Here is a 24,346-nt window from a genome sequence, read left to right on the forward strand (position 1 = left end):
AGGTAAAATGTTTTGTGGACCCCAATCTGTGTTTGTGTTTCTGTGACAATGGGTGCATAATTTAATAAGCATTGGCAAAGTAAATTGGTATGGCCTTTGCAAGCGAGTGCAATAGTTTGTGTTTTTCATTTTTAGGTTGAAGCCTACCAGACAATGCAGCTATTTGGTTGCAAAGACATATTGAGGACATGCTGAAAGCTCCCCTAGAAATGCATTCTGCTCATTGCCTACCACTGACTTTGTGTTTTGTAACTCACATTTGCTTGCTTTCTATTTGCTGGCTTTATTTGTTTTAGGTGTCCAGAATGTCTTTGCCCCGCCCATGGAGCACAGCCTGTTTACCACCTCTCTGACTGGTTCCTTATATTCCTTCTTCAAGGACTACTCACTTTCTGGGAACTCTCTTTTTCCTTTTTTGTGAAACACTCCATGAGAGTATGTGTTTTTAGAAGTCTTCCTTGTATGCTAGTTCAGGAAGCAGTAAATGTGCTGTGTTACTTTGAAACAGTTTCCTGCCTCCCATCTTTCTGCTTGACTGATTCTACCTATCTCTGACACTACCTGTTTATCAATCTTGCATGCCCGTGAGGAACACTGTTCTATCTACAAGCTTGTTAATGTCGGTCAGTGCTCTTTACCAATAGCATAACTTAAACAATCATCTTCCTCAATTACATGCTGCCATAGGCCCCAGAAGTAGGGAAGTGTGGGGTACTGAAGTGCCTACAAAATAACCATGATGGAGTTCAGAAGCAAATGAGCAATAAATACTTTTTGTTTTATCTTGTCACACAATTGCTGTGCATTCAGAAACAAAGGTCCCAAACGTTTAAGAACCACAACCCAGTTTTTAGCACAACAAACTTTTGCAACCCTCCTAGCTTTAATGGACACGAGGCAGGAGATTTTTGTAAGTAACTAAATCACAATGTGGTAGTGTATTGTCATATACAGACCACATTTTCAGGTTGAAGCCTACGAGACAGCAGAGCTGTCTGGTTTGCTTACGACTTCTTGTGGGCTCTCTGAAAGCTTCCCATGGAATGCATTTCGCCAATTGCTTACTATCGGCTTTGTGGTTTGTAATTCACATTTGCTTGCTATTTGCTGGGTTGGTTTGTTTTAGGCCGTCCAGCTTGAGTTCCTCTCTCCAGTGAGCATCCTGTATCCTTCCGAGTACTTGGTTATTGTTAACAGGTTTTTAAATTTTGTTCTTTTCTTGTCACATTCGCTGTGCATTTAAAAACAGAGGTCATACGTCAGGCACTTGTTGTTTACTTTTCTTTCACTGACTTCAATGTGAGAGAATTTATGTGACAATCCAGCCTGTTGAGGACTCATGTGAGAGGACAGGCTGTAGGATGTTATTTCATCTAGCCCACAACAAACTGTGCTGGTATTTCAGAATAAATACATCAGAATTAGGAAAGTAGAAATTAAGCATTTTGTTTTGTAATTCTGAAGTGTGGTGGAAACAAACATTTTAACACGATCTAAATACATCAATATACTAGGTGATGACATTTCCCCACATTATCGTTTGTGCGCAGTAAAACAGTATGTCTGTGCAAATGTAATGGTCATTTCAATTACCACAACATGCATACTCCACACTACGCCCCTCCACTATACACTATTCCACTCTACAACACTCTACTCTACACCACTCCACTCCACTCTACTCTACGCCATGCCACTCCCCTCTATGACACACCACTCCACTCCACTCCATACCTCTCCACTCTAGGACATGTCATGCCACTCCACTCCACGCCACACCACTACCCAAATCCAATCTACCCCAATCTAATCCACTCAACACCAATCTACCCTGCTCCTCTCAAATCTACCCCATTCCATTCCAATCTACTCAACGCCACACTACCCCAATCTACCCCCTTCCACTCCAATCGACATTACTCTAACCTACTCCACTCCAATCTATCCCACTCCAATCTGACCTACCCTACTCTACTCCAAACTATCCCACTCCACTCCAATCTACCCGTCTCTACTCCATTCTTATCTACCCCACTCTACTTCAATCTACCCTGCTCCCACCCCCTCCAATCTACCCCACTCCACTCTACCCCAGTTTGCCCCACTCCATTCCAATCCACCCCACTCCAGTCTACCCCAATATATCCTATTCTAATCCACCCGATCTACCCCCACTCCATCCTAATCTATCCCACGCCATTATTATCTATCCCTTTCCACTCTACCCCAAATGACACCACTCAAATCTACCACAATCTAGTCCACTTTAATCTATCCCACTCCAAATCACCCAATCTACTCCACTCCACTCTAATCTACCCCATTCCATTCCACTCTACCCCACTCTTTTTCACTCCAATTTACCTCACTCCAATCTAAAACACTCCATTCAAATCAATCCCACTCCAATCTACCTAACTTAGTCTACTCCACTCCAATCTACCCCACTCCAATTTACCCCACGCTATCCAAATCCACCCCACTCTACCCAACTCCACCCCACTCCAATCTACCGCACACCACTCTACCCCACTCCAATCTATTGCACTGCAATCTACCCCAATCTATACCACTCCACTCCAATCTAGTCCAGTCTACCCAACTCCATTCCAATCTACCCTACTCTACTCAACCAATTCTAACCCACCCTAATCTAACACACTCCATTCCGCCCTAATCTACTCAAATCAACCCCAATCTGCCCCACTCCAATCTACTCCGCCCCACTCCAATCCACCCCAATCTACCCCACTCCACCTCCATCTACCCTAATTAAATCTACCCCACTCCAGCCTACCCACACCAGTACAATCTATTCTAATCTACCCCACTAAATTCCAAGCTACCCCACTTTACTCCACTCCAATCTACCACACTCTACTCCACCAGATCTACACCACTCCAGTCTACTTCACTCTACCCCACTCCAGCCTACTCCAGTCTACTCCACTCCATTCCAATCTACCCTACTCTAACCCACTCTATTCTACCCCACTCTACTCCACCCTAATCTACTCAGATACACCCCAATCTACTCCACTCCAATCTACTCCACCCCCACTCCACTCCACTCCTATTTACCCCACTCCACCTCCGTCTACCCCCTATTCAATCTACTCCACTCCAGCCTACCCACTCCACTCCAATTTACCCACCTCAATTCCAATCCACCCACTTTACTCTGCTCCAATCTACCCACTTCAAGCGTCCCCACTGTACTCCACCACAATCTACCCCCTCCAGTCTACCTCACTCTACCCCAATCTACCCCACTACAATCTACCCCAGTCTCCCCCACTCCACTACAATCTACCCCACTCCAAACTATCCCACTCAAATCTATCCCACACCAATCGACCCCACTCCACTCCAATCTACCCTACTGTAATCTACCCAATCTAACCCACTCCAGTCTACACTAGGGGTGGGCGAAATTTGCGTAGTCGCGCTACGCAAATCTCCGCGAAATGGTAACAAATCTTCGCGAGCACGCAGAAATTCCACGAACACGCAGAATTGCTTGTTCCGCCCGCTGGCGATGCTTTTTTCCTGTTCGCAAACACTGTTTGCGTGCTCGGGGGGAAATATCTCGCAAACACACATTTTGAAAGCGCGAACAAGCAAAAAATTCTGCGAAGCCGTGGATCGAGGAATTTTTGGCAATTCCGCGTTCTCCGCGGAACGCGAAATTACCCAAATTCCGCAAGCGGAATGGAATTTACCGCCCAGGCCCAGTCTACACCCACTCCACCGTAATCTATCCCACTTCACTCCAATCTACTCCTCTCCAATATAACCCAATCCACTATTTCCCAATCTCTCCAACTCCACTCTACCCCTCACAACTGTACCCCACTCTAATCTACCACAATCTACCCCACTCCTCTCCACCCCACTCCACCCACCTCATCTACCCCACTCCACTCCAATCTACCCCATTCCAATATACCCACTCAACCCCAATCCACCCCACTACAATCTTCCCTAATCCAATGTAAACCACCCCAATCTATTTAACTACAATCTACTCCACTCCACTCTACCCTACTCTACCCATATCTACCTCATCCTGCCCAACCCCATCCCATTCAATCTACCCCCTCCACTTCAATCTACCCCACTCCTATCTATTGCACTGCAATCTACCCAATATAACCCTTTCCACTCCAATCTATCCCACTTCATTCCAATCTATCCTAATCTAATCCACCCAATCTACCCCACTCCACTCCACTCTACCCCACTACAATCTAATCTACCCTATTCCACTCCACTCTTCCCCAGTCTACCACACTCCACTCCAATATACCCCACTCTACTGTACCCTAATCTATCCAACTACTTTCTACCCCATTCTAATCTACTCTCATCAAACCCAATTTACCCCACATCAATCTACCACACTCCACCCCACTTAACTTCAATCTACCCCACTCAATTCCAATCAATCCCACAATACTCCATTCCAATCTACCTCACTCCAATCTGCCCCACTCCATTCTACCTCACTCTACCCTAAGCTAACCGACTACAATCTACCACATTCTACCCAACTGCACTCCACCCCAATGTACCCATCTTCAATCTAACCCAATCTACCCCACTCCATGCTACTACAATCTACTCAATTCCAATCTACTGCAATCTACCCCACTTCTCTCTACCCCAATCTACCCCACCCAACTAACTTTTAGCCATGCTGAACAGCAGCCACACTGGTGTACAACAAAGCTAAAACACATTACCAAAGCCATCCAATTGAAGGTTACGAGCACTGCCAAATAAGTCCACATTGTATAAAAGCACAGGGCCTTGACTAATTATGTTCTACTTTATAGAGTCATGCAATTCACAAAGTGTGTCAGAATAAATAAAAAAACACTCTTAAAACATTAGTATTATGACTTCTGCAGTTTAAAATACCACCAGCCTACTTTGTCTATGTAATTGCTACAGTATGCAAACCTGGTATATATGTATGCAGAACTTTAACAATATGTCACAATCCGGTCATTATTATCCTCATAGTTACTCCCTTTGTACTACTTCACGCATTAAGTGCCACAATATCATACATGCGCCAGTGAAGAAAGGCGTACTCCCAATTCTATAAATGTCTAAAATATTCTCACTTCTATGTGGTATTGCAATTGTACTTGATACACTGTGAAAAAATCTTGCTGTAAATTGTACATTGTATCTCACATACAGTATTACTACCACGCATACCAAACTCCCTACACTTGCCTCACCTGAACAGTAACCACAGAAACTGTACTCAATATATCATGAAGACCTTGATCGTACCTTGTGCATTAGCCAGTAAGAAGAGGTGTACAACCAACACTCTTCGTATCACAAAAGCACTTGTGTCTGTGTGCTTTTACAATTGTACTCAATACTGTATAAAACCTTGCGGTGAGTTATCCATCTTATCTCTCATATGATAGAAATACCATGCGTACATAATTCCCTACGCATGCCTCACGGTAAAAGCTAACCACAAGCATTAGGCTCTGTGTATCGTAAGGACCTCAATCGTATCTCGCATAAACAATAATATAATGTATCAACAGTTACTAAGATCATGTGCCAAAAAATCTATTATAACACCACATACTTTGGGAAGAGTATTCCCAAGCTTAGTCCAACTCGAGCGAGGTCAGAATTGCCGGCGTACAGCGTGGCCACCATGATGTGACTTAGTTAAAAAATGAAAACCATGCGCAACCCGTCTGTGATTAGATGACGGATTGCACACACTGGGTATGGCTGCCAGCTTCCCCACTAAAATCCTACAGTGCGCTCCATGTTGCTTTTTCTCCCGTGCAAAGCTGCTGCTTCTCCCGCTCCTAACCACCTTCTTCACTCTCAGTGCTACTGCCCCCCCCACCTGTTACTTCTCCTCCCAATCCCTGCTTTGCTGTCTCGCTTAAAAATAAATACGTTTTCATTTACCACAACACACAGCTTCTCCATTGCTCTTCCTCCCACTACTCCTGTTGCCTACTCCACCATTGCTCCCTTTCCCCGTCTTTATTTTTTATTCTTTTTTGGAGGGCCCGGAAGCTACAAATTGCTATAAGGTCCCTACTTACTAAAAAAGAAGTGCTTTGGGGCACTTTTTATATTTCAGAATGTGCATACATGCTAGGTGATGTTGTTAACGCTGTAGGGGCATGACACATAGGTGTGCATGTGCGATAATGCAAACCCGCCTATGCATCGGCGTGCTTTTATATGCCCATGCTGATTAACATCAGAAAAATCTATTTTTTGGGGGTACACACACCATTAGGTCAGCAAATCACTTACAGGTGCAGTTCATGGTTTAAATAGTCCTTTCTTTGCTACTACTCTTGCTTTGGATTACAAACCATGTAGTTCCATAGCATATGCTTCATCTTTCCCAATCGCATCATTTCCAGTCTTTTGGCTCGGTAGCCCATGCCAGTGCACTATGGTCACTGTAGTACAACAAATATATTGAGTGCTATTCCTCATATGTATTTCACTCTTGGGAACATAACACAGGGGTTTATAAGCAGTTCAAATTTCAGGTTTTCACAAAATAGTGTGAGCACCTTTTTAATGACAGCCTCCCTGAAAGGAATCAACTCTTATCTCCTGTCCACCCCCCCCCCCCCCACCCTTTCATCTCCTTTCCCAGGTGTGCACTCACCTTGTAGCCCTAGAAAGCCATAACAGAAAATTCAAAACCAACAGAATTTGGTGCATACACCATTAGGTGAGCAACTCATTTGTAGGGGCAGTTCATGGATTAAAAAGCCCTTTCTTTATTTCTAGACTTGCTTTGAATTATGGACCACATAGCATCATACACTTCATCTTTCCGACTTCATCATATCCAGTTTTTTAGTTCAGTAGCCCAAGGTAGTGCTATTGTCATTGTAGTACAGCAAACATGTTGCAACTCTGACATGGCCGCCCTCAAGCCCAGCTGCGAAAAGGAGGAGGGTTGTGCTTAGACCTAGCTACCCCACCATTTGAAATGTCCTAGCTACAGAAACATCAACCAAAAGACATCCTGGCCTTGGGGAGAGAGGAATATCCTTCACGGAAAGCTATGACACCTTGTAGTGAAAGCCAGAGATCCCTGGAAATCACAAAGCTGACCGCTCGGCTTTTGACCAAGGCAATCACCATAGGGACATGGAACGTGAGGACCATGTACGAGACAGGCAAGATATCCCAAGTGGCAGCGGAGATGAAAAAATACAACCTTGTCCTGCTGGCATCAGCGAGACCAGTTGGACACAGTCTGGACAGAAAAGACTGGCTCCAGGAGAAATGCAGAAGTATTCTGGACACAAGGAAGAGAACGCCCCACATATTCAGGGAGTAGCTCTTATGCTATCACCAGCAGCTAACAGAGCTCTGATCAGATAGAAAGCCCAAGGTCCCAGAATCATCACAGCAACCTTCCGCACAAACCATAAGAGGATCAACATGAATGTTATCCAGTGCTATGCACCTACCAATTACAGCAAAGAAGAGGAAAAAGAACAGTTTTACAACAGACTCCAGTCCATCCTAGAGAAATGCCTTGAGAGAGACATCACCATACTGATGGGGAACCTCAATGCCATGAATGGAAGCAACAACACTGGGAACGAACAAGTCATGGGCAACCATGGCCTTGGCGACATGAACAAGAATGGTGAAAGACTCACAGATCTCTGTGGCCTGAATAGTCTGGTGGCAAGTGGCATTGTATGCCCAAACAAAAAGAATACATAAGGCAACATGGGTGTCACCAGACCATTTAACAGAGAATTAGATTGACCATTTCTGCATTGCCAAGAAATTATGGAGGTCCCTGCAGGATGTGAGAGTGACCACCACCTTGTCATGGACAGGCTAAAGCTGAAGATGAAGAAGGCATGGATGGAACTAATAAACCAACACCAGCGTTAGAACACAACCCTCTTCAAAGATGCATTGGAATGGGGTGAAAACTCCCAATTCACCCTCAGAAATGTTTCAGGTCCTCCTAGAGGACGACAGAGACCCAGTAGAAAGACAGGGGGAGAAGATGAAAAAAACTGTGACAACAACCTACAAGGAGGTATGGGGTCCCAAGAAACACCAGCATAAAGAATGTATATCCACCAAGACTCTCTGCAAAATCCAAGCGTGAAAGGAACAGAAGCTGCAGTCAACATCAGCTGAACAAGAGCAGAAAAAGCAAAAGCTAAAGGCGAATACACCAAAATGAACAAGCAAAGAGAAGCTTTAGAGCAGAAAAGCAAAGATTCATCGATGGTCTTGCCACAGAAGCCCAGGAAGCAGCAGGCCATGGAAACTTAAAAGAACTCTACGACATAAGAAGGAAACTCTCCGGCAAATAAAGCAAGCCTGAAAGGCCTGTTAAATAAAAAGCTGGGAATACAATCATGGGTAACGAAGGCCAACAACTAAGATGGGTGGAGCACTTTAAAGAACTGCTGAATCAGCCTGTGCCACAGTTTCCACCAGGCATACAGCCAGTTGACAAGGACTTGCCAATCAACTGCAGCAGACCAACCAAGGAAGAATTACGGCAAGCCATCAAACATCTGAGAAATGGGAAGGCAGCAGGACCTGACAGCATTCCTGCAAAGGGACTGTAGGCTGACATCGAAACATCAATAGATATGCTCTACCCCATGTTTGGAAGGATTGGTGAAGAGGAAAAGGTGCCACCAGACTGGAAGGAGGGATATCTGCTCAAGATCCACAAGAAAGGTGACCTGAGAAAGTGTGCAAACTACAGAGGGATAACTCTTCTATCAACCCCAAGCAAAGTGTTCAAAAGAGGAATCCTGAACAGAATAAACTAGCCTATGCTCAGTTGTGAGACCAGCAAGGTGGTTTCCGCAAAGATAGATCCAGCACAGACCAGATTGCAACACTGCGCATCATCATTGAGCAGTCGATGGAATGGAATTCTCCCCTCTATGTCAACTTCATCGACTATGGGAAGGCATTCAACCATGTGGACAGACAGACCCCTTTGAACCCTCCTCAGCCACTACGGCATGCCAGATAAACTTGTAAGAATCACCAAGAACTTTTACGAGGCAATAACCTGCAAGACAGTCCATGGAGAAAAACTCACAAAAGTTGAAGTGAGGACCGGAGTCTGCCATGGTTGTTTGCTCTCGTCTTTTCTCTTCCTGCTGGCTACAGGCTGGATTATGAAGACATCCACAGCAAGAAGAAATGGGATCCAGTGGACACCTTGGGCGCAGCTGGACAACCTGGACTTTGCAGACGACATGGTCCTACTCTCCCATACCCATCTGAAAATGCAAGATAAGACTGATAAATTTGCAGCCACATCAGTGCAAATTGGCCTCAACATTCATAGGGAAACAACCAAGATCCTGAAGGCTAACACAGCCAGCACAACTGCAATCACTCTTGCAGGCGATGCACTGGAAGAGGTTGAGGCCTTCACCTACCTGGGCAGTGTCATAGACAAGAAGGGCGGCACTGGCGTTGAAGTCAAGGCAAGAATCAGCAAAATAATGCATGCCTTGATTCAGCTAAAGATCTGGAGTTCCAAGGACCTAACACTGCAAACCAAGATCAGGTATTCAACACCAATGTAAAATTGGTCCTTCTGTATGGATAAGAAACTTGGAGGGCAACAGTAAGCACCATCAAAGTCCAGACCTTCAACAACATCTGTCAGAGGAAAATCCTCCAATTCCGTTGGCCAAATACTATCAGCAACAACAATATATGGCAGCAGACTTAAAAACTCCCTGCTCATGAAGAAATCATGAGAAGTTGCTGAGGCTGGATAGGTCACTCTCTCCGCAAGTCCTAATCAAACACAACCAGACAATCCCTCACCAGGAACCCTAAAGGGAAAAGGAAAAGAGGAAGGCCAAGAAATACTTGGCATTGATGGGTTACACCTGGAGTCAGATTGGAAGAAAAGCCTAGTACAAAGATGGCTGGAGAGTCCTGATTGATGGCATATACCTCAGGATGGGTAGTAAGCATTAGTAAACATTTTGCATTTAATTCCTAAATCATATTTCACTATTTTTGGAGCTCCTCAAAGATATGCAACACAGCGGTTCTGAAAGCAGTTCAAATTTCATTATTTCACAAAATTGTGTGAGTACCAGCTCAATAATAGCCTCTCAACGGGGACCATCTTTCCCCGATATGCAGCCACATTTAGCCTCAAAGAGCCACAGTGGAGTATCCAAACCCACAACAATGCAGTGTGGAAACCATCAGGGCAACAAATGGCTGACAGCGGACGTTTATGCTTTACACAGCTTTTTCTTTGATTCTAGTCTTGCTTCAGGTTATGGACCATATAGTTCTGTATTATGAACCCTTTGCAATGTCATTATATACAATCTTTTGATTCAGTAGCCCATGCCAGTGGTCGATGGTCATTGTAGTTCAACAAATACATTGAGTGTAACTGCTGATAAATATTGAACTCTTTTTGGAGCTCCTCAAAGAGACTTAATACAGCTGATCTGAATGTAGCTCATATTTAAATTTTTCACAAACTAGTGTAAGTACCTGTTCAATAAAATCCCCCGCAAGGACTCGTCTTCCACCAGTGGGTAGACAACGTTTGACCCTAGGAAACCACTATAGAAAATCCAAAAACAGAGCAACATGCACATTGTTTGTTGTTTTTGCTGATGCTGAACGGCACTGGCAAAATAAGCATTGGCAAAGCCTACAGGTCTGCATTGGCAAAACCAAAAGGCATGCCCGCTGTCTTTGCAAGTGCTTGTTTTTCATTGCAAGCATATATCACTAAAATAAAAGAAAATGGAAACCTTTATACGTGGCAGCCATACGTTTATAAGGAATTTAAAACATATATTAAAAAAACATTTCATATCACTTTAATAGAATAATAAATTTAATGAGCAGGCAGAGGTTCATAGAACAGGAAAAGAGCATCTTTTTTGTTTTAATGCATATCACAGGAAAATATGGTTCTTATTGGAACAAAGAAAATTTACTAAGATTATTAAACTTTTTTTTTTTTAAATTGGACAAAATATTTGTGGCTAAATATTAATCTGAAATCATTTCACATATTTATTTTAAATGTAGAATAATATAATATTACATCATTACTAACTTACGTTTAAATCACAAACTAATTTGAATACATTAAATTTAAAAAAAAAAAAATTCTGAACTTTTAATTAAAAAAGAAAAATCCTACATAAAGTTAGAAATGTTATATTTTTATTCTGTATTTAAAATTATGAAAAGTGATGTATGCACCAAGAGCGCATAATATCCGCTGAGTGCTCCTACTTATAGAAAAGCATCCTGTGGAAAGATCCCATTTACAATATTGTCATTGGATGCTAAAAAGGCATTTGACAGTCATAATTGCCTGCACCACCAGCATTAGACTAGATAGCACAGTAAGGGATGTTGTCTGGCCTTGAGATTAACTCAGCAAATTCGGAGCTCCTGGCATATGCTGCCTCCAATGGTAAAATAAGCATTACATGATCATGTTCCATTCTGCTGGGCTAAAGATGAGCTTAAATATTTGGGGATTTATATTTCTTTGTGGCTGGGTAGGGGCAGTTAAAATTAATATATTATCCAGATTTCTGTATGTCTTCCAAGTCCAGCCAGCTAGCATATCCGACAAAGAACTCAAAGTTCTACAAAGTGCCACTGTTTTTTTCACCTGGGTGGGTAAGAGAGGAAGAATTGCAAGAAACGTTTTACAGTCCCATAGAAGCTCAGGTGGGCTGGGACATCAGGCAATATTATTTTTCTTCAGATTAAATTTTTCTTTCAATGGTCTCTCTAAGAAACAGAAAGACACTGGATTCCTATGCCTATAGTGGGACAGTCACGATGACCAATACCCTGACTGCCCATAGGAGATAGGCCCCCAGTATGTTACTGCTCTGAGATTTTGAGACCTAATATGGAAATATAGGACAAGATTACAAAGAAACAGGCTCCAAAATTGTTTCCATCCTCATATACAGAGTTATGGAGTAAACACACTGGAGAGATCGAGGGAGGATATGGGCAAATGTTCTGGAAAGTACTCTTGAGCCATTTAAAAGATGTGTTGTGCTCCCTGAAGCCTGACCCAGCTGCTGCATCTGCACCCCACAGAATATAAGAAGCTCACTAATATGTTTTAGAAAATAGCAACCACAGTGACTTTAGCGGCAGATCAACTGATTGTACAGAATGTAAATCTGTAGTTATCCTGATGATTCAGAAATGGGAGAGTAAACTATGGTCTTTATCTGCCATGGAAAAGCTAAAAAGGGACCTCCAGGATATCAGTCACAAATATGAACAGACGTGGAGACCACTAGTAGATAATATGTCTGCCCAAACAACAGTAAAGACAATAAAACCAATAAAATATCTTTGGGAACATGTATTAAGAGCAATTTAATTTTTTTAAATAAATAATTATGTTACATAAACTTTAATATTTAAAAAAGGTTTCGTTTTCAATACATTGAGATTTAGTTAATGTTTAGATTTGTTTTAACACTAAATAAAATGTCCATGTTTTTAAAAAGTTGGAATAATTAAATATATTTTAACATTTGTTCTTATAGGGTTATATTTTACGTCCTTACCTTCATGATTTTCTACTCGCTGATGCCACAGTAACTGTGAGTGGCCATGGGTGGAGCTTGATTCTATTACAGGACCGGAGGCTTCGGATTATGCTATCTCCTTCTTTACTGCGTAAAATCACAGCAGCCAATAAACATACAATTTAGTATAAACAAACTACATTGTCCATGTTACTTTGCGTCAGTCACGCCTCCTTAGCTCTCTATAAGAGCCCTGGTCACTGTCCCAGCCTCCTCTTTCTTTGCTGCTCACAGCAAGAGATAAGTACCCCTCAGACTAATTTTCAAATAGCTAACTTATTGGGTTGCCCAGATTAGACGTAGCGCACTGCGCTTGGTGGTATAGTTGCTGTTTAGATACAATTATATGCAGGTGGTTACTCACAGTTATAGAGAGGCAGCGATTGATTAGGCGCTTCGCACCGCATGCAGGAGCTATGCTCCGATTTCAGGTGGGTTTGGTTGTAGCGCGCCCTCGACGCGATGTACCACACCGCTGCGCGGTGATAAAAAGGACCGTCTTCGGTCTCAGCGTCTCAAACGCCGGTGCCAGGGCTTGCCTTATCGCCCGTAAACACCGCAAGAGCCGGGTGGTTACCGGCCGACGTGTGCAGCTCACGCGACGCCCATTGGCTATATTTGGGCTTCTTTTGGGCTCGCGTTGGGCTGCACACGCCGGCCTCGGCTCCTTTATCATTTTTTGAGCGCGTTTTCGCTCCGAGTTGCATTTCAGCAGGACGCCTGACCGGCTGTAATAGGAGTCGCCCTAAGGAGTGTGCACACGCTCCTAGTACATCTTTCTTTCAGCTCTGACGCCTTATTAGGCTGCAATAATTCTGACTACAGCTTTTCTGAGGGGCTTGGTACAAAATTCAACTTGTGTGCACGTGGGCTGGCCCCCCCCTTACTCCTGCATTATATATATATATATCTTCTAGCAGTTGGTGTGACTTGAGTCAGTTGCTCTACCATTGTAATCATGGATGAGTGGGTACGATATGAAGATGAGGAGGATGTCTATTATGAGGGACATCAGGAGACTGTCCTTGAAGATAATATAGTAGAGGCTCTGGACGCCTCGGTCCAATCCTCTGTGAACAGGGCCCTAGAGACTACAGTACCCTCTACTGTACAACAAGCATTGGCAGCTGCACTGAAACCAATTACCAAGCAGCTAGAGAGTTATGCCAAGCGCCACGGTTTCACTAAGGACAAGCGCAATGTGCGTCCGGATACTGAGGTAGTCAAAGTGCGCCGCTGGTCGCATGCCACGACCCTGGACTCACTTCTCCCACCTTCGGGTGGCGACCACGAGTTCTCCACTGGGGGCAAGGCAAAGAGCAAGCAGAAAGTCTACGTGGACACCGATACCACTAATACCGATACCGACACTAACTCAACGGACGAGGAGACCCCTCCCAAGAAGAAGGCCAAGAAAGTGGCTTCTTCGCCTTCGGAGATTCCATCTAATACCCCTTTCACCTTCAATCCTAGTGAAATAGTCCACCCTAGATCTACGGACTGGGCTCCGGCACCTGAAGTAATTGAATATTTGCATGAGAATATTCGCAAAGGGTTTGATAAGGAAGTCCGAAAACGACTCAGGTCGGAATGCCCTCAGCCAGATCTACCTGATAAGGTCGCGGAAACTCCCGAGATAGACGTAAGTTTGCTTACGTTTTTGAAGAAATTCGCCAGAGATCCCAAAAAAGGGATAGACCGAGCCTGGAGAGGGTGTCAAGATAAACTCCTTGACGTTGTGGGTCCCCTCGCGAAGATACTGGAAATGGCCTTAGTGGCCAAGGAATCAGCGACTCCAGTGGATCCGGACATCCTCGCCGGGTGGACACAGAGGGCCATTTGCCTGCTAGGCAATGCCAACTGTGCCATATCGACAGAAAGACGTAAGTCTCTGCTTATGCGTATGGACACTAATCTTACCGATTTGGCAGCTGCTGAACGCGGACCTCTTGCAGAGGGTAACTTATTTGGAGACCGGTTCGTGAAGAATGTGTCAAAGTATGTAGGGACTTTCACATCCCTTGATAAAGCTCAGTCAGGAATAAAAAGGGTGTTTACGCAAGGCCTTTTCAACAGGGCCGGACGAGGTAGGGGACGCTCGTCAGGCCGTTTCTCCAATCAAGGTCCCCCCAGAGGTGATTTCGGTCGGGGAAGAGGTGAATGGGACTCTACTAGAGGGGGAACCTTCTACCCCACCCACCGCCGCTTCAACAAGCGCAGATTCCACGGAGGTGGAAACAGAGCAGGCTTCCAAGCACAGAGTTCAACAGGTGAGTGTGCCAGATTTGTCTCTTTTACCATTGGGGGGTCGCACTCAGTACTTCCTACACAATTGGCGCACCCTCACTCAGGATGCGTGGGTGCCTCAGACGGTTCAAGGATTCCAACTGGAATTTTAAGAACCACCCTGTCAGGACAAGTTCCCGAGACCTCTCCATTTTTCCCAACACGAATGCAACTTTATAGACAAAGAAATAGAAGAATTGCTGCAAAAACACGCAATAGCTTTATACAACAACAAGCCTCACGGTTTTTGCAGCAATATTTTTCTGGTCCAGAAGAAGGGTGGTGACCACAGACTGGTCCTGAATTTGAGGGAATTCAACCATTACCTCGTCTACAAGCACTTCAAAATGGAAGGGATCCACCTTTTGGCGGATCTGTTGAAACCAGGGGATTGGCTAGTCAGACTAGATCTCAAGGATGCCTACCTGTCCATTCCCATTTTTCCTCCACACCGCCGCTTCCTGCAATTTCAATGGAAAGGTCGGTGGTTCGAGTATTTGGCCCTTCCTTTCGGGCTTTTCTCGGCTCCTTGGTGTTTCACCAAGGCGATGAAGCCGGTGGTCGCGCATTTACGGGAGCAAGGGGTGCGCATGATTATTTACCTGGACGATATTCTAATCATGGCCCACAGTCCAGCGCTAGTATCGCAGCACCTTCAAATGACGATCTCTCTTTTGCAGAGCCTGGGGTTTGTAATCAATCATTGAGAAGTGTGGCTCAATGATTAGAGCGGCAGACACTGATGCAGAGTCTAGCCCGGGACCAGGGTTCAATTCCCCGCCTCGGCGGGTCTTGGGCTCAAAAATTCCACGGACCTGATAACTCTCGCCTCGGTGCCATTCCAATCATGGAGTCCCACTCTGCAACTCTGGGCAATAGCTTGCTTAATCTCCACAACGGCCCCCACTACGCTAAGGATGCCTGGCCTCCACCTTGGGGGTGCCCAGGAGTGGACGCCTCACAGGGAAAGCCAGGATGGGTTCCACAGCGGTATTCGTACAAGCGCCTTGAGACCCTTGCGGGTGAGTAGTGCGCTTTACAAGTATCAATTTACATTTACATTGGCTCTGATACCGTCAAGGACGACCGAGTTTCTGGGCTTTGTGATACACTCCCAGAAGGCTCAATTGCATCTTCCCAAAGCGAAACTCAGGGATTTGAAGAAAGAGATAGTGGCGATGTTAGCCAAGCAGATGGTTTCACTCAGGGTCATCGCCAGAGTAGTGGGGTTATTGGCATCGTCCATTCAGGCGATTTGCCCGGGACCACTGCATTACAGGGCTTTACAGAGACTCAAAATTCAACACTTACAGAAGGGTCTGGCTTACACAGACCTGGTCCCACTCTCGCAGGAAGTAAGGGACGAGATGCAATGGTGGCTGGGCCAATTGGAAGCGGGGAACAGAAGAGCCATTTTCGGCTCCCTGCCAGAGGTTGATATCGAGTCCAACGCCAGTCGTTGGGGCTGGGGAGCGCGTTACGGCGATATTTCCACAGGCGGAAGGTGGTCTCCCCAAGAGTTATCACTACACATAAATTGTCTGGAACTCCTAGCGGATTCCTTTGCGATTCGAACTCTGTCCCCCAAGCAAACCGCCTGCTACATCCTTCTAAGGATGGACAATGTGTCGGCGGTGAGGTACATAAACAAGTTGGGAGGAACGAGATCATCCCTGTTGGTGGAGATTGCCAAAGACTTCTGGCATTATTGCCTGAGCCACCAGATAACGGTGATAGCGGAATACATTCAAGGTCAATCCAACCTTATAGCGGACTGGAATTCCAGACATCTCAGGGATTACAGCGATTGGAAATTACTGCCGAGCATATTCCAATGGCTGCAGGGAATTTGGGGCCCGTGTCAGATGGACCCATTTGCTTCCAGGCTGAATTGGCAGCTTCCCAACTTCTTCAGTTGGAGGCCGGATCCAGTAGCGAACGCAACGGATGCGTTCCTTCAGGATTGGTCGGGACCAGTGAATTATGCATTCCCGCCTTTCCTTCTCATTCCAAGAGTGACTTCTCATATTCTCAGGCACCTGGCGGAGGTGATTTTGGTGACGCCACGATGGAGATCGCAGCCTTGGTTGCCGATATTATTGGAAATGAGCTGCGACCTCCCCAGGAGGCTCCCTTGGTCGGAGTCTCTTCTCCTGGGACCTCACGGGGAACGGCATCCTCTGATCATGTCGGAGCAGTTGTCGCTGATGGCATGGCGAATTTCCGGCAGCAGTGGGAAATGCCGGGATTTTTGGAGACAGCTTCAGATTTCATCAGGCAAGCGTGGGCGCCTTCCACCAGGAAGCGATATTCTTCAGCCTGGACAGGCTGGATGGGTTGGTGCGTGGAACGAAATCTGGATCCCGTGGGGGCAGGATTACCCAATATTGTACATTTTCTTTCTGAGAAAGCAGCAAGTGGTTTGGCTCATCGTTCTGTAAATAACTTTAGATCGGCCATTTCGGCGGGGCATAACCCGGTGGATGGGAAATCGGTGGGTATGCACCCTATGATTTGTAAACGTCTTAAAGGTATACGAATAGCGAATCCCCCCAAACCCAAACACTCAGGTTTATGGGATGTATCTTTAGTAATTTCTCTCTTCAATAGTTGGCCGGTGAATAGTCTGTTATCAAGAAAACAGTTGTTTGCGAAGTTAGCGATGCTTCTATGCTTGTCAGCTTGTAGACGTTCTTCGGATGTACGGGCACTGGAGATTACAGGTAGAGTATTTACTCCGGAAGGAGTTTCTTTTACCATTACGGGCCGTACCAAGACACTTTCCAGACATATTGAGTATAATGCTTTCCCTAGCAATGAGAAATTATGTGTTGTTCAATGCTTGAAAACCTATGAGGATTGTACTCGATCATTGAGGCCTGAGGGCTCTACTCAACTTTTGCTTGCATTGCAAAAACCTTTTAAACCAGTGTCTGCTGCAACCATAGCCAGATGGCTTCGTTATATCATGAAAGTAGCTGGTGTTGATATTCAAATGTTTGGTGCACATTCTGTGTGTGGTGCCATGGCATCAAAGTCATTTATGCTAGGTTCTAGTATTCAGGACATTATGCGTTGTGCTGATTGGTCATCTGAATCAACGTTCAAGCAATTTTATTAAAAGCCGGTGGGAGACATAACATCTGTTGTTTTTAATAAGCGTTAAACTAGCATAATCCGAAGTCTCCGGTCCTGTAATAGAATCAAAAATTAGCTAGCATTCGCGCCAAGAATTTTCAATTCTATTAAGGACACGGAGGTGAGGATTATCCCATTCGGCTATGTTACAATATGACTGTTCATGCTTACCCACCCGTTGATATTGTACTGAATTATGGTGACACGCAGAAATTACGGGTTGTTCATGTTTGGTTTTTCCTAGGTGCAGACAAGAAGTCTGAATAAGAGATGTCTTCAAGTTGAAGGCTTTCGGTGGAATTTGGTTTCCTGTTAACTTCCATGTTGGAGGATGTTTGTGAAATATTATGGACTTAGTGGACTTCTACACAGTTCGAGCAAAGAAAGAGGAGGCTGGGACAGTGACCAGGGCTCTTATGGAGGGCTAAGGAGGCGTGGCTGACGCAAAGTAACATGGACAATGTAGTGTGTTTATACTAAATTGTATGTTTATTGGCTGCTGTGATTTTACGCAGTAAAGAAGGAGATAGCATAATCCTCGCCTCCGTGTCCTTAATAGAATAGAAAATTCTTGCCGCAAATGCTAGCTAATTTGTGACTCACTCCAAGTTTCAGCTGGAGTGCTTTTAAGACTGTTTTGGATCCTTTTAGGCTGTAGTTACTACAGAATGGGCTTACTCTTTCGTGGGTGGGTGCATGTTTGCCATATACCCTTCACTAAACCTTTCTTAACCCCCTCCTTAGATCTCCCTTAACCCCTCCCCGTTAGTAGAAAGTATTCCCCATTTTCCAGCCATTACCCTCTGTCCTTCCTTCTCACATTTACAACTAAAACATACAAAACGTGTGTGGAGACTCTGTAGTTGGGGCGAAGATCTCCACACATCAAAATAATAGAAGAGGCAAAAATAATAGGAGAGGCAAAAGTGGAACCTCTGCATGTGGATTTGTGGATAGCATTTTGTAGAACATTAGTAGAACTTACTGTACTACTAAATGTACTACAAAATGTTGTTTGTGAAAAGTCCCCATAGTGTTTTTTGCTTTTGAAATGGCAAGGCTTGAATGGTGCACAAATGTGTAGATGACAAATTTCAGAAAACTGCTGTGTGTTGATAGCACGACTAGGAAACAGAACACGATGGTATTTCATCTCAGAGACTCACTGGCCTGGAAGATGATTTTTTTAAGTCTGCTGGCCACAAAGACAATAGAGGCATATTCCAGGAGGTGACATGTGCAGCAGAATTCAAATGCACCACTTCTGTGTGCAGAAGTAATGAGACTCCCCCTGTCGACGTAGAAAACACTCAAGGAAGAGGCCAGGCCCATGTTCTGTCTACTGTTTTGGTGCCTTGTCTTCCCTATATCGGCAAGCCACCAACCTGACCCAAACGCCTTAGTTCCCATAATGGGAGCAGATGAGACACACTAGTGGAAATTAATGTCATGTACGGTGACTGTAGAGGTTTTGGAGTAGAACTTCGCAGCAGCAAAACATTGGAAGCACCAACTGCAATACAGACACGATTATGCAGGCAGGCAGCTTCATCCACTTGTGAGTGCTTCAATGGCGTTCTCTGCATAACGTGGTCACCCTTCACTACCCGCGCTTTGGTTTTGTCCCTGGACCTGGAGGTTTCTTTGGCTGCCCTCGTTGTCCTCCTACCGCCGCCGCAGCCACACTCCATTGCGGCCGCAGTGCGCAGGTGGGACTACAGTCCCCAGGAACCTTTGCGGCGGAAGCCCGCCAACGTCACCATCGTTGCGCACAGATGCGCATAAATCTACAGTCAGCCTCGGCAGAGCGGGCGTACTCTCCATAACGTGGTCACCCTTCACTACCCGCGCTTTGGTTTTGTCCCTGGACCTGGAGCTTTCTTTGGCTGCCCTCGTTGTCCTCCTGCCGCCGCCGCAGCCACACTCCATTGCGGCCGCAGTGCGCAGGTGGGACTACAGTCCCCAGGAACCTTTGCGGCGGAAGCCCGCCAACGTCACCATCGTTGCGCACAGAGGCGCATAAATCTACAGTCAGCCTCAGCAGAGCGGGCGTACTCTGCATAACGTGGTCACCCTTCACTACCCGCGCTTTGGTTTTGTCCCTGGACCTGGAGCTTTCTTTGGCTGCCCTCGTTGTCCTCCTGCCGCCGCCGCAGCCACACTCCATTGCGGCCGCAGTGCGCAGGTGGGACTACAGTCCTCAGGAACCTTTGCGGCGGAAGCCCGCCAACGTCACCATCGTTGCGCACAGAGGCGCATAAATCTACAGTCAGCCTCGGCAGAGCGGGCGTACTCTGCATAACGTGGTCACCCTTCACTACCCGCGCTTTGGTTTTGTCCCTGGACCTGGAGCTTTCTTTGGCTGCCCTCGTTGTCCTCCTGCCGCCGCCGCAGCCACACTCCATTGCGGCCACGGTGCGCAGGTGGGACTACAGTCCCCTGGAACCTTGCAGCGGAAGCCCGCCAACGTCACCATCGTTGCGCACAGAGGCGCATAAATCTACAGTCAGCCTCCGCGTCGCGGGACCGCGCGCGGGCACCGCCGGGCTAAGCCCGGGCAAAGGGCGGGCCCTCTGTGGCCCTCAGAGGCCTGCAGAGACTGGACTGGGCCTGAGACTCTGTATGTGCAAGTATTGTTGCCTTTATTACCTATCATGTAAAGATCGATGTGTATTTGGTGTTCGTACTGTGTGTTTAACTGGTAAACCTTTCGCATGCAACTAGCGACTAGCTTTATTGTCACCTGATGGCCAAGGGTAAAAATGCGATTACGCTGCAAGGGGTAGGCACCTTGGACAACTACCTAATCAAAAAGGTAAATCAAATCAACTCTGCTCAAAGAGCCTCCTTGGGAAAGGATGCCCACATTATTTTATCTGAAGAGTTGGATACCACCCCGGTAGAAATACATGCCCCAAGTGATCCCATTGTTAATGTTGGGAATCTTGTATTGACAACAGCGCAGGTGCATGATAAAACACATGTACCTCAATTAGCTAATCCTAAAACAGATTCCGAAACGGCTTTGCCATCTGTTAAATCGGCACGTAAATTTAAAAAAGCTCTTCGGAGACATAGGGGAACGAAAACCAAAATAAAGTATCAGTCTCCGAACACAATAAGGATTTGTCCATGGGGGACACAGGGACTGTGATACCCACATCGACCAACCCCACTACTCTTTCTGTAGATCATTCAGACCTACCTAACTCTGGGGTTGTGGAGGTAGTGGAGGATGAGGGGGAATTTCTGGTTAGCCCTCGTTTGGATCATCCCTTCAGTTTGCCTGACATAGACGGCGAGTTCTTGCCAAGTTTTCCTACTAGCAGTGATGGAGGGGGCTCATCGTATTGTCTGGGATTTTCTCCTGCGTCTTCCTCTTCCCCAAAAAACATGTCTTCACATAATGTCGATTGCAAGCAAAGAGGGGAGGCTTACCGCTAAAGCCGCAAAGAGAAAACTCAAAGAGGAATTTATATCCAACCTTGAGGACTGCGAATGATCTTTTAATTCCCTGTGAGGCCACCTGTAATGCTATAAATGAGGAGGACCTCTTGGGAAAAATTGAGCTTTTGATTAAACTTTTAATGAAACCCCTCTTTGAAAAGATCACGAGAATTAATATCCACCTGGACTTGATCGAGAAGAAAGTAGAAGAAAACTCATCTTCACTTTCTGGCTTGGCAAGAAACTTAGGTAATATGAACCCCAGTAAAGCCCCTGTAAAAGTGTTGACAGCGTTAACATCAATTCCATCATGCCCTGCGACTACCCTTAAATCTACTCAGAGTAGTCAAACTCTATCTTGCCCTTCTCAACTTATGGAGCCAACCGCCCTCTTGCCAACTATAAAGTCTGTCAAGAGGACGGAATCTCATAGTAAAACAGGGGATTTAAAAATGGTCAACACGACTTTGGAAGGAAAACTTGAATCCTCTCAACATAAAGCAAATAAAACCAATAAGGATAGGGAGGTAGGAAATATTAGTAATAAAACCAGGTATCCCCATTGTATTGTAGATTTACCCCCGGAAGCTGCCCCATACGTGATTGTTATGGTGGGTGTTCCTGAGCTTCCTCCTGAAAATAAGGAAGATCATCAAGCTTTAAGGAATACTGGGGCCTATGCATCAACAATGCCATTTGCGATTCCTTATTAGCGAAAAATAAGGAATCGCTAATAAGGAATAGCAAAAGGCTATGCATGTAGGAATCGCTATTCAAATAGCGATTCCTTAATATTCCTTATTACCGAATCGGTAATACCGAATCGGTAATAAGGAATACCTACCCATTCATTCCTATGGGCTTGGAGGCCCATAGGAATGAATGTAAAGCCAGTCTGTATTAGCGATTCGGTATTACCGAATCGCTAATAGCGGGAGCACTTTCAAGGGTGCCAGGGTGTCAAAAGGACACCCTGTTGCACCCCTGAAAATGATATGTGCACATATGTTGCACACACACATGCTCTAAGGGCATGTGTGTGCGCAACATGAAACTTTGAAAAATGCACAAAAGTGCATTTTTCAAAGTTTTTGCAAATTACCATGCAGTTCATCTTCATGGTAATTTGCTCCCCCTATTAGCGAAATCGCTAATTTTTTAACCTTGATGCATTGCATTTAAGGAATCTCACTTTGGGATTCCTTAAATGCAATCGCTATTTAAGGAATCGGTATTTAAGGAATCCCTATTTAAAGAATCGCTATTTAAGGATTCCTTAAATAGCGATTTCTGCTTTTGGGTTGATGCATTGGGATTGGGTATTTTTTACTTAATACCGGGAGCTATTACCGAATCGGTATTTTACCGACTGGATTTTGGGTTGATGCATGAGGCTGAAAGTCATTTATTGGCTGAGTAATAATAGGCCTTTGCCCGCCCACATAAACGGGGAAATTCTACATGTTAGGCGCTGCAACTGGGTGGGGGCTCGCCCCAAAGATAAATCAGGTGATGTGATCATTGTAAACTTCAAAGATCATAGAGCAGTTAGGCACATCGTGGATTGGTTTGACTCAAGTGGTAATGACTCCATCTCCACCAATTACCTAAACTATTTCTACCCATATCCCCTAGCCCAAAGTTGTAAGAACCATGAGACAAGAAGGTACCCTATGAGTAGGCCCGCTCATATGTGTCATGATTCCAGTTGGACCCAAATGTGGCAACCAGTTAACCTATCTAACTCCCATTCTAGGCAGCATTTTCCCTACATCAGAGGTCTGAACCATGGTTATAATTCCATAAGGGTCAACAGAGGCATGGTCCCATCTTTCTACAATATACCAACCTATAATCGGTTTGAGGTCTTTACGGACCTTGATTGTGTGGATTGACACGAGAAGGTTTCCCGTGACAGACCAACGCTAGTCTCAGGGGGGCATGCCAATATCGTTAGTGACAATATAAACGTACAGAGGCCCTTGATTTCTATTGAGGGCAGCTTACAAACTCAAACAGTTTTTAGTGTGACTAATACTGATACTGGGAATAATTACTGTGAGGCAGGAAGTATATCCGATGTTAAGGTTGAGGGAAATAATGAAGGCTCCCGCCACAAGCATACTGGAAAGGCTATGGTTAAAGATCATTTATGTGAAGCCCGGGACAACGAAATAAGGAAAACCTGCACATTCCTATTTTGGAATGTGGCAGGATTAAAGGAGAGAATTACAAATCCATCCTGGGAAACCGTTACAGAAGGACATGACATACTGGCCATTCAGGAAACCTGGTCCACAGACCCAGTCTATTTTAACGGGTACAGAAGTTTTGTCACTCCGGCAGAGGGAAGCCAGCATGGAAGAGCAAAGGGTGGCCTACTTACCCTGGTATCAAACCAGCTTAATTGCGCCAAGATTCAGTTTACGCCCAAAACTAGTTTTTATCAACTAATTACCCTAAGAAACAAGAAGGGGTTTAGTATTGTTTTTATTAACTTCTATAACAATATTCCTAGGAAAGAAATCCCTAGCATCTTAACAATGCTGAGTGAGGATATACAACATGAAACAGATAAAATTGGCAGGAAATTTATGCTCTTATGGGGAGGGGATTTTGATTGTAAACTTTGCCCTAGGGGTTTTCAGGGCATTTGCGGTTTAAAAACAGAGCGGGACATAAATCCATCTCATTTTAATCAATCTTTGCTTGGGGACTTATTAAATGATATACTGTTCATGCATGACTTGGGCTTTGTAAATGAAATTGCCCAGATACCTACACCCTTTGTGCCCACATTTATTGGCAGAGGAGCTCACTCTACA

General features: G+C 45.1%; 1 protein-coding gene across 6 annotated transcripts in view; it reads right to left on the reverse strand.

Annotated features, from left to right (window-relative positions):
- BICRAL (BICRA like chromatin remodeling complex associated protein) overlaps positions 1-24,346 on the reverse strand; it is an 834,654-nt gene that overhangs the window by 667,450 nt on the left and 142,858 nt on the right. For 2 of the 6 annotated variants that reach the window (XM_085612819.1, XM_085612822.1), the window contains exon 2: positions 9,122-9,305. The exons of the other annotated variants lie outside the window; for them this stretch is intronic. The gene's annotated coding sequence lies outside the window, so the exon portion shown is untranslated. The remainder of the gene's footprint in view (positions 1-9,121; positions 9,306-24,346) is intronic. 6 annotated transcript variants of the gene reach the window in all.

The sequence above is a fragment of the Triturus cristatus genome, chromosome 6, assembly GCF_964204655.1.
Source record: "Triturus cristatus chromosome 6, aTriCri1.1, whole genome shotgun sequence".
Taxonomy (NCBI): domain Eukaryota; kingdom Metazoa; phylum Chordata; class Amphibia; order Caudata; family Salamandridae; genus Triturus; species Triturus cristatus.